This window comes from Megascapheus bottae, chromosome 18, assembly GCF_031878675.1.
Source record: "Megascapheus bottae isolate mThoBot1 chromosome 18, mThoBot2.hap1, whole genome shotgun sequence".
Taxonomy (NCBI): Eukaryota; Metazoa; Chordata; class Mammalia; order Rodentia; family Geomyidae; genus Megascapheus; species Megascapheus bottae.
The window spans coordinates 45,308,612-45,318,358 of NC_143526.1; positions in this window are offsets into that span (position 1 = coordinate 45,308,612).

Genomic DNA, 9,747 nt, shown 5'->3' on the forward strand with positions numbered 1-9,747 from the left:
AGACTTACGCTGCATTCCTGCTAAAGTGTCTGCTCGTCGAGGGCAGGGCAATGTCTACTGGCATAGAATCCTCTTGGGTGTTTTCTAGATAAACAAGCACTCACCCGCCCCAGCAGGGAGTGTGGATCTCAACTCGTACCGCCATCGTCATTATTAGAGCAAAAGCAATGATGGGGTTTGTTTTGGTGAAGTTATGTCACACGGTGTCATTTCACTCAGCAAGGCTGTGAGCCTGTGAAGGGTGGTTACTGTGGTCATTTCGACCTGGAAAGCCCAGCCGAGCCCAGCCTCTGATATGACCCTGCAGTCTTCGCCAAGCTGCCCAGCTGGCAAGCTTCAGTGTGCATCACCCTACCACCACACGTCTAGTTCTCTTGAGTCTGTCTTGGTCTCTCATGTGTACTAGCATGCTAAGGCTAGCCTCCCCCTGGTCTCAGTCCTGATGGTCCTCCAGACAGTTTCCTTTTGGCGGCAGCATCTTGGATGCTTCCCAACCTGGAAGAAAGACCTGAGAGCTGAGAATCCTTGACACTCGTTCAGATTCAGTTAGAAGACTGATGATGTTGTTTTATGCTTCTATTATGTCTAATTTTATAATTATCTTCTATTTAAGATAGATGAGACTGCTCCCACTTGTGTAACTAATGACATTTCTTTATAATAATAATAATAATAATAATAATAATGCTATTAGATATTTTTTGAGTATATCTAACATATAATCATTCATTGTTAATTAATAAATTACCATTATTATAATAATTATTTTGATATTGGGGTTGAATTCAGCACATCATCTATCTCTACAACCTGAGCAGAGTCCTCAGACCTTTTGTTTGGGAGATAGAGCCTCAGTAGCTGCCTGGGCAGGCTTTGAACTCTCCATCCTGCCTCCACCTCTTAAGTAGCTGGGATTACAAACCACCATGTCTATTTTCTGAAGTCACTTTTTTGTTGTTGGTACTGGGGCTTGAACTCAGGGCCTGGGCTCTGTCCCTGAGCCGATTTGTGCTCAATGCTAGCGCTTGACCGCTTGAGCCGTAGCACGACTTCTGGCTTTTTCTGAGCAGCTTATTGGAGATAAGAGTCTCACAGACTTTCTTGCCCAGTCTGAATTTGAATCCTGGGCCTCAGATCTCAGCCTCCTGAGTAACAAGGACGCCAGGCATGAGCCCCTACCCCCAGCTCTAAAGAATACTTTTTGAGGAAAAAAATGACAAAAGAAACATCTTAGACAAATAGTTCTGACAAACATCCTGGATTCGATTGCATGCCAGCAAGGGAGCCCACAGATCCCAGAACGGCTGCTGAGAACGGGCCTGGCTGCTTTGGACACCATTTCCCTTGCAGTAGGAGATACCTTCTCTGTCTGTTTGCATCCGCCTTGTGCTCTAGCAATATCCTGCCTTTTCCATGGAACATCATAGGCTTCTAAAGTGCAGAGTATGAGCCAATCCTGCCTGGCCTGGGTGCCCAGCATGGCGCCGTGAGCCACTGGTGTGGATGGACTCATCATCCCCGTGGCTTATCTGGATCACACGACAGCACCTTGTCCTCAGCGTCTGGTGGGAATTCTTAATTGATTCACATGTTGAGAGAAAGGCTGAGGATTGTCTTGTCCCAGAAGTATCACCAGGTGCCCCGCGTTTCCACGCTGGTTTGGGCCACAGCAGTCCCAGCACGAATGGGGATGCTCATTCTACCTAGGGGAGCTGAGTTACTAGGGCCACTGGTACTGGAGGGGAGGGGACAGCATCTGGAACAATCCTTCTAGAAAGCTTGATGTTCAAGCAGCACTGACAAAGAATACACACAGGCATGTTACCATCCTTTGTCTGCAAATGCTGCTTATGAAAACAGTCCCCGCAGGGTGCTGGCCAGGGCCAGACCCCACCAAGTAGAAAAACCAGCATTGGATGGGTCTTTCTGCAGCTGGCAGCCAGAGCGGGACCCGGAAAGGAGGGCCAATGCGGCAGTGAGAGGGGAAGCTCTGCCGCTGAGTTTTCAGTTTGGGCTTCCTTGTTCTACTGTCTGCAGCTGGCCATTTACTGTGTCTTACTTTCCTTGTCCCATCTAGCTAGCTCGTCTGCCTCGGAAGCCCACCAAGGTGGGCCTAGTGGAGGAAGCCGGTCACTGGTGGGTGCCTTTGAAAAGCGTATCTGGTCCTGGCAGGAAGGTGTGTCTTCCTCCCTCTCTGTCTCTGCCTCCTGCCTGTGGTGAGGTGAGCAAACTCGCTGGTCATGTCCTCCCCACACTGGTGCACTGCCTCAGCATGCCTGGACCCAGGAACCCTGGAATTCAAATAACCAGAGTGAGATCTCTGGAATAGTGAACCAAGCCGAAACCCTTCTTTAGCCGGTTGTTCTCAAATGTTTTTGCCATTGTAATAAAAAAAAGCTAACCAACACACTAGACCAAACATCAGGTTGATTAATATTTGTTTTGTCTCATTGCCTTCCTCTCCAATAGTGTGGAGGTCTCCGAGGGCCACATCTTGTTCCTAGGGGCAGTGCCTGGCTCCAGTAGGTGCTTGAGAAATCGGTGAGTGGGTAAAGGAATGGACATCGGGCCCCTTGAAGCATACTTTCAGGGTGATCTTATATGATATCTCTGTAAACTAAGAGTTTAATCTTAAACACATACACCTCTCATCTCTCCCCAGCCCCACACCCCCTCAGTGATTTCCATTTTCTCCCCAATCCATCACCATGTTCTGGCAGGAGATGATGCTGTGTCTGTCTCCACGCTGGACCTGTGTGTCAGGTATCAGGTCAAATCTGCCCTCTCTAGAGTTTTGAACTTGAGTTATAACTTCCAGGCTCAGTTGAGTTACTCCTTTGTTTAACTTCTGTCCTGCTGAGACGGCTGCTCTGGTCTTTTTGAAGGAAATCCTTTTCACACGAGAAAATGTGGAGCTCATTAAAGATGTAGTTGTGAAATTTCTTGCAGAAGAAAAAGCATCTGCACCATAGCTTGAGGAGACCATTCCTCAAACTAAGTTTTAGAAATTCCGTATCAGGCAGCCTTCTGCCTCCTTCCTTTCAATGGCTTCCGGTCCCCTAACTCATCATTTCTTTACCTCCCTTCCAAATGCCTGAACAGCCAGGCTGGTGGCTCATACCTATGATCCCAGTTACTCAGGAGGCTGAGACCTGAGGGTCACAGTTCAGAGAATGCCTGGGCAGACACGTCCAAAAGACCCTTTATCTCCAATTAACCAGCAAAGAAGCCCAAAGTTGAGCTGTGGGTCCAATGTTAGAGTACCAGCTTTGAGTGAAAAAGCCCAGCTAGAGCACGAGGCTCCGACTTCAACCCCAGTACCGGCGTTAAAAACCAAACAACAGCAACAACAAAACAACTCTAAAAGTTTATCCAGTTCCCCATCTGTGAGAGGGAAAACTAGACAAGAAGAAAAAGCAGGTAAGAAACGCGGAAGTGAAGGTAGGGCGAGTTCAGCCTCTTTTATGTCTGATTCTGAGAACAAAAGTTTAAGTAGTAATGAAATAAAGCTAGCTATTGTATTTTGTGGGAAACCCCAATAAAGCCATAAACTTGAATAGCAACGAATTACCTCTACTCCCTGGATTCCTCTATTTTTGTAAACCACCGACTGTAGTTTTTAGCAGTGGCAAGCGAGGTATATAGATCCCCGATTCACACTTGACTCACCCGGGGTATGTGTACAGATGGGTGTTTTAGACAGGCTGGAGGGTATCGTTTTCCTGTTGTGTCAGACTGCAGGGCCTGCAGCTCTTCATCCCATCCTTTCTACACCACTTGCCTTTTGCCATGCGACGTTTGCGCTGCCCTTAGGATGTTCAGACACCGTGCCGGGCAGGTGTGCAGGGGCTCCTTCTGCTTCCCAGGAAGGACATTCCTGGCTGCCCTCGAGCTGCGCTGTGCTATCCTTGCCACTGTCAAGAACCACGTGGATGCTTGGGCCCCCAGACACAGGCAGAGGCTTGGAAGCGGCACAGAGGGCCCCAAAGCCGTCATGGTGTTGGTCATCACCATGAAGGGTGTTTTCAATGTCTTGGTGTGGCTAGAACCATGGACAACTGGTATTTCCTCCTCCGAGGATTTCCTCTCTGGTGGGAGGAAAATGCCCCTACACAAGAGTTCTTGCTACAGTCACCCCCACTGCGGAGTGACATTTACCAAATGCTTATTGTTTTTGTTCCTGGGACTACATCCACGGGATCAACCCTAGGCTCTCTCAGCCTGTCCACCAACCTCCTAGGTCCGGACCCTTGTATCCTCATTTCACAGAGAGGAAACTGGGATTCGGAAAGTCAAAAGGCTTCTCCAAGGTCACACAGCTAAGCAAGGGACAGGCAAGACTATAATCCAGGACTTTAATCTTTGACTCGAAAGCCTCAGAACATTATAATTACCTTTTGGTGCAAAATCTAAGTGTTTTAGTCGCGGCAAGAAAAAATCTGAAAATAACCTTTTCAACAGGCAAATCAGGAAGAGGTTGTTAGAAGGAACAGTATTTGAAAGGGGCTTTGGAGTGGTTCTGGATAAATTGCAATGAGTTGGGAACAGAAAAAATGCTTCTGTGAATATTTTCATTCTGCAAACATTTAGAGGTATTTAACCTCTGCTGAGATCATCCACCACTGGCTTCATTTGGACACAGGAACTCCCCGCTGGATGAGCTTTTGAAGGATCTACCTTGTGAAGAATTTCTGTGATAATAAATGCCAAGGCTACTTCAAGGAGGTAAAGCTGGCAGGTGTGTTTGTGGTATGTTGACTTAACTTACTCAAAATGATTCAGCCATTAATTTTCTGGATGCTTGGAATTCCCACCTTAGCTAAGGCACTAAAGGTGCCAGGAAAAATGTGCATGTACTATTTGAGATACAGTGAGAAGGCTGTGTGTGTGTGTGTGTGTGTGTGTGTGTGTGTGTGTGTGCGCGCGCGCACGCGCGTGCGCGCGTTTTGGGTGAGGACTCCTAGCTAGGACAGACAGAAAGATACAAACTGGAACCATTACTGAGGAAAATGGGGACCAAAATGTAGACAGGAGAGATCATAAGTATGCACCTGTAGTCTTTCCACGAAGGGCTGATGCTGTGGGTGGATGGAGAGACAGACAGACACTCCGTGTGCCCAGAAGCCTTGGTGAGGTGGTTAGCACGTCCTCTGATGGGTATGTGATGTGTGATGTGGGGCTCGGGTGCCCCTTTGCTCCCCTCACCTAGTTTCTGTCTCACGAGAGGTTTGGATGGAGCACGTGTCACAGGTAGGTTAGACATGTGGTAGCTCAGCTTTTGAGAGTCATCGCGCGTTTTTCTCAGAAGCTGTTCTGCTGAGAGAGCTTGTGTCCCCAGATCAAACCTTCATTCTGCTCTGCTTTTCCTGAGCAGCAGGAGTGCGGATGCGCAGGCACAGTTCCGGGAGGCTTCAACAAGCTGTGTCCACACGCCTGCGAGGGCACGCGGAGGGGCCTTGACCGTGGGGTGGAAATTCAGTGCCGGTGGATGCAGGCACTCAAAGCTCAACTTACCTTCATGCTTTTTCATCCCCCCTCTCTTTGTTGGCCCATTTGTGGGAAAACTTTTCACTTGGAGGTGTGGATAGCTGGTGGCCTCTTGCAGCTCCCACTGAGTCTGTTCAGAAGCTCCATGAGAGGCAGGAGCGTCTCCCTCCCTCCAATCAACTTGGTTTGAACCCACTGGGCATGGCTCTTAGACCCATCCCAAGATCAACCACTATATTCCAAATTGTATTCATTTACCACTGCTGCTCTATAAATCACCACAAGCTGGGCTTTGACACAATGCAAATGTAGTATCCTATAATCTGGAGTTCAGAAGTCTTAAAAAAAAAAAAACAGTGACAGGAGTGTGTTCCTTCTGCAGACTGTAGGAGTGGATCCACTTTTTAGCCCTTTGCCAGCTTCTAGAGCTCATTTGTGTGGCCACTGGGATCCCTGAGTATTCCAGTTTTCATATCCTGTCTCAAGATCCCCAGTCATAACTGTGCCCAAGTGACACATCCATAGGTCCTGAGGATGGAGCTACAGACATCTATAGAGGGACCATAATCGTGCCTGTCTCAGAGATGACGTGATACTCTGATTGGCTAGTCCAGAGGCAGAGTTTGGCTCTGGAGAACAACCCAGACCTTGTGGAAGTGGGGAGAGTTCTCTGGGGGAAGAGGTGAGCCCCTTACCCAATCTGTAGGAGCACAATACAGAGAGATGACAAGGGAACAGTGACAGCCAGTGTGAGCAGCAGAAAGCAGAGAAGAAAACTTGGGAGCACTCCTGCACAATTCTGGTTGCACTTATTGTCAGATTTCTCTGAGGGATTGGCCCATTTCCTTTAGGAAATGCATGTGTAGTTAGCAGATCTGAAGTTGAGATTCGTTGTGAATTTATTTATTTCACTGGGAAGTTGCCTTCAAAGTAAGGGCACTGGAGGCCGGGACCTCCCCACAGGTGCCTGGGAATCAGCCATCAGATCACCAGGGGAGGCAGCGCTAAGACGTGGGGATCACAGGACAGATGGGCACTTAATTGTCCCAATTTTGAGCAAGTCCAGAGCTTTGGATGATCAGAGTGGATGGAAGAATTCTTGGAGAATGGAAAACTCCATAATGTATTATGTTACTGTCCCTTAAATCCCTCAAATGGAAGGGAAAACAATCTTCAAAAGAGTTATAAAGTACATGAAGGAGCAAGTTGAGGGGATGCTTAGCTGAGATAATTCTTAATGGCTGTGTTTTGATTCCAAATACAAGTGAGAGGTCCGGGCTCAGAGTAACAGCCACACATCTGTCGGCTTAGAAGAAGTTAATGAAAAATAAGGGCACAGACCAAGCTGAGCTGAAGTTGAGAATTGCCCTGATCTGTGACTTCTCCTGGGGCATATTGATGGCAGAGGAAGTGAAGGAAGATCAAGGGGTGTGGGCCGACTTTAGAAGGGGCAGAAAGACCCTTTATTTAGTGTCCCTCTGCAGAAGAGACACGTGGTCACCATCCCCTTGTGTGACCTTTCATTGGAGACTATGGGAATAAGGAAATCGGACAGATGGGAATGCAATGACTCGCCCATGGTTCACAGAAGAAAACAGAAACAAGAATGAATTCAGGGGACGAGCTCAAGAGGCTAACGGTTATGAACCATTGGAATGAGATAGAATAGAGTTTAAATCTGGACTCCTTAACCACAGCCTGATGGTTGATAGACTGATTACCCTAAACATTTTTTTTTTTTGACCATCATGAGGCTTTAACTCCAGACCTGGGCACTGTCCCTTAGCTCCTAAGCTCAAAGCTAGTGCTCTACCTCTTGAGCCACAGAACTACTTCCAGTTTTCTAGTGGTTAATTGGAGGTAAGAGTCTCACGGAATTTCATGCCCAGGCTGGCTTTGAACCATAGTCCTCAGATCTCAGCCTCCTGAATAGCTAGGATTACAGGACTGAGCCACCAGAACCTGGCTTGCTTGAACTTTTTCTGAGCCACACAGTGAGTTAAACGTTCAGGCCCTCTTTGCCACTGGGAAGGTGAGATGTCACACGTCCTTCTCGTGTGACCAAGCATAGCACACAGAGTATCCCAATCAGGACTTTTCAGGTTGAAATTGCCAGAATCCCAAAGGATTTTAAACAAAAACAAACAACGAGCTACTAGAAATCAATTGTGGCTCATGTGGATTTCAGGCCTAGCTACATCTGGATTCCAATCCAGTCTCTCCATCTCCTGTTCTCACCCTATTAGACCCATTCTCAGGCAAAGTATGGTCTCATAGTGGCAAGACAGCTATCTACAGCTGTAGGCAGGCTTTGTTTATTTTGAACAATCTCATTGACTAGAGAAGTCCCGATACTGCCTCTGAGTCGTCTAACTTGGTCACATACCCAGCCTTGAACCCATCACTACAGCCAATCAGACAACATTATCTCTCATGCCTTGACGTTCACACTCATGGGGCACTCGGGTTCTACCTGAGCCACGTAGAAAAGGGTAGGGTTTCCTCAAACAACCCCCACAGGATGAAACTGCAAGGCTACTGTAAGGTTACTTGGTGAGCGGAAAGAACCCGCATTGACCAGTGCAGCTTCCAAAGCGATGGTTAAAGATCAGTGTGAGGCAAATGACAAGCCAGTCCCCCACCTGGAGAAGGGAGCTGCCAGGTAGCCAGCCCCTCTGTCATTTTCCCTAGGTCCCCCCAGGTCAAAGCATGAGAGGAATAGGAAGCCCTCTGAGTCCTCAGGGCAGGGCCAGCGGTGTGAAGAATGATGTCCTCTGGCTAATGATGTCCTCTGGGCAGCCATGGCTCTCCCGTCTGTGACTGTCCTCAGAGAGCAGACTAAGAGTTATTGAAGCTCCTCTATGCCACCAATTCTCCAGAACCTACTGCATGTGTTTTAGGAATCCAGGCAGATTCTGAAGGTATTTTCAAGAATGTGATCTCCCCTCCCTAATGCTCCTTCTGAGGGGCCATTGTTTCATCCAGCTTAGGGACCAGGCAATCAAAAAGGCCCCATCCCCCGTCCCTTCCTCTTTCCTTTCCCTCCTCCTCCTTGTCGAGTCCTATGCTCACTGCCCTTCAAACCCCAGCTTTCTAGGACTGGCTCATTGGCAAACAAACTGTGATTTTTGCCAAGTGTCCAAACCAACTTTACAATGGATTACTTCACATTTTAATTGTTTTTAAAACTTAAGTAAATTAATTTAGAAATTAATTTATCACTAACACATGAAGAAAACCAGTATTACTTGCCATAAATTAAAGAGAAATATAAAAAAACGAAGTGTAGTGGTAGCAATGTTATAAAAACCCTTCAGAGGGAGTCCAGGCCTGCCTGAGGCTCAGCCCGCAGTCAGCTCCCCTTGGTACAAGAGGGGGGTGGTGGTGCCTAATGTCCTGACACAGTTGGCAGGGCCAAAGGAGAGTAAAAGAGGGGGAGACCATTCTTCCCTGTGAGTCAGTCATAGGTGCCACTGTAGGGAACCTCCTGGGGCCACCGGGCCGCCTCATTTTCAGGACCAGCTGATGGACTGCATCCTGGGAAGTGCTTGCCTCTTTACTGCCAACTTCCCTCATCTTAGGCAGGGATGATTCCCGCAGGCAGCCAGCCCTACCTCCTCAGGTGAGGACAGGCTCCTCACTCAGTGGCAGCAGAAACAAGTGGCCATCGACTCCTGCCCACGTCTGGGAGTGTCTGGGAACTGTGGTCTGCCCTTGTCGTTTTCAGCTCCTTAGTGCAGTTTCTCTTTCTCCATTCTTCAAGCTACAGAAGGACATTTTCCTTTCAAGGAAAGAGATGACTGTTGGAATCTGGATGTTGGTTCCTCCTCTGGCCCTTGGTGGAAAGCCCATTCCCTCCCTCAGAAACACCGGCCACAACTTGAAAGGGAGCCAGCCCTCCCTACAGGCCCCGCCCGCTGGCGCCCTGAATGGGACTCCAGCTTCTGCCACCTGCCAGCACCCCGTGCCTGCTGTCTGTTGGCCTTCTGGAGTCTGGAGGAATGCATCACCTTCTTTGCTCGTCTCAGGGGTTGACATTGCTGTTGGTTACCAGGCCTCGTTTTCTCTCCGTGTGGGTTTCTCCAAGGGGTCTCTCAAGGGGACTGAATTGAGCTTCCTCCTGTCATGGTGGCTGTGAGAGAGTGTGCAGAGTGGAACTTGAAGCACCTTTGACAGCTCCTCTAAGAAGACGCTGTGAGTGGGGGGTCAGGCAGGGTATTGATCCCCAAGGTTGACGGGAAGAGGACGGGGGCTTTACAG